The sequence below is a fragment of the Schistocerca americana genome, chromosome 6 (genome assembly GCF_021461395.2).
Source record: "Schistocerca americana isolate TAMUIC-IGC-003095 chromosome 6, iqSchAmer2.1, whole genome shotgun sequence".
NCBI lineage: Eukaryota > Metazoa > Arthropoda > Insecta > Orthoptera > Acrididae > Schistocerca > Schistocerca americana.
In genome coordinates, this window is record NC_060124.1 from 234,072,323 (window position 1) to 234,074,097 (window position 1,775).

General features: G+C 51.9%; 1 non-coding gene across 1 annotated transcript; it reads left to right on the top strand.

Moving 5' to 3' along the window:
- The first annotated feature begins 396 nt into the window (after positions 1–396).
- Positions 397–471, top strand: Trnas-cga. Its single transcript has one exon. It is a non-coding gene; the product is annotated as a tRNA-Ser (tRNA).
- The last annotated feature ends 1,304 nt before the right edge of the window (positions 472–1,775 follow it).

The window sequence follows — 1,775 nt, forward strand, 5'->3', positions numbered from 1 at the left end:
CTCTCCTGCAAACCTTGCGGAACCAGCACTCCTGAAAGAAAGGATATAGCGGAGACATGGCTTAGCCACAGCCTGGGGGATGTTTCCAGAATGAGATTTTCACTCTGCAGCGGAGTGTGCGCTGATATGAAACTTCCTGGCGGTTTAAAACTGTGTGCCGGATCGAGACTCGAAGTAGGTACCTTTGCTTTTTGCAGGCAAGTGCTTTACCAGCTGCAGAGTGAAAATCTCATTCTGGAAACATCCCCCAGGCTGTGGCTAAGCCATGTCTCCGCAGTATCCTTTCTTTCAGGAGTGCTAGTTCTGCAAGGTTCGCAGGAGAGCTTCTGTAAAGTTTGGAAGGTAGGAGACGAGGTACTGGCGGAAGTAAAGCTGTGAGGACGGGGCGTGAGTCGTGCTTGGGTAGCTCAGTTGGTAGAGCAGTTGCCCGCGAAAGGCAAAGGTCCCGAGTTCGAGTCTCGGTCCGGGACACAGTTTTAATCCGCCAGGAATTTTCATATCAGCGCACACTTCGCTGCAGAGTGAAAATCTCGTTCTGGTTCCATACTTTCATTACAAGGCCATGTAGTAGAGGAAAGCACGAGAATCCCTATCTGGTCTCATCTCTAAGACTTGTAAAGTTAGTATAGCTGCAGAGTGCTTAACAGGAGCGTCCCGATACAGACCCGGCCATCAGTATGTGACGTCACAAGCGTGCGCGCAGGCCTGTAGTCTAGTGGTGTCGGTCCGCCAGTAAAGCGCGGGCTCTGGCGCCTGCGGAGTGCGGGCTGACGAGCGCCGCCTGCCGAGCCGCAGGTGTCGCGTCCGGGCCGGCTCCCGGCTGTCCCACGGTGCGGCGCCGCCTTTGTGGCGCTCTCCCACGCGCTGGACCCTGACACGGCGCTGCTTAGCAATGCCGATGAGGCCGGAAGGCGGGTCGCGACCCACCGCCGGCCGCACTCGTCGCCGGCTCCACGTCTGCTCGTAACCTGGCCTAACCTGACGCCCACCGTGTAGCCGCGCAACCCCAAAACCCACTCGAGGCCGCCGTCTAACCCCACAACACTCAGAGTGACAGGTGTGACTTTTGGCTTCATTGTAATTTTATTTCATCGACTTCCGTGGATGCACGTGACCTAAACGTACGTTGCAACACCAGGAAGGATAGCAAATAAGGAAACTTTGCCTGTTCGAAAAAAAAAAAAAAAAAGAACCTCACCATGTCCGAGTAGGCCTCGCGCGCTCAGGTTTCTGAACAAACTTAATTATGCATACAGACAGCTCACCCTGTCCGGGAATCGAGAATCAGTCACATTTTTGCCTGTTATCGACGCTGATACTGGCAACATACCGGTCGAACGAATTCCACAATTTTCGATAATGTTTCAATTTCAGTAATACACTACTGGCCATTAAAATTGCTACACCAAAAAGAAATGCAGATGATAAACGGGTATTCATTGGACAAATGTATTATACTAGAACTGACATTTGATTACATTTACACGCAATTTGGGTGCATAGATCCTGACAAATCAGTACCCAAAACAACCACCTCTGGCCGTAATAACGGCCTTGATCCGCCTGGGCATTGAGTCAAACAGAGCTTGGATGGCGTGTACAGGTACAGCTGCCCATGCAGCCTCAACGCGATACCGCAGTTCATCAAGAGTAGTGACTGGCGTATTGTGACGAGCCAGTAGCTCGGCCACCATTGAACAGACGTTTTCAATTGGTGGGAGATCTGGAGAATATGCTGGCCAGGGCAGCAGTCGAACATTTTCTGTATCCAATAA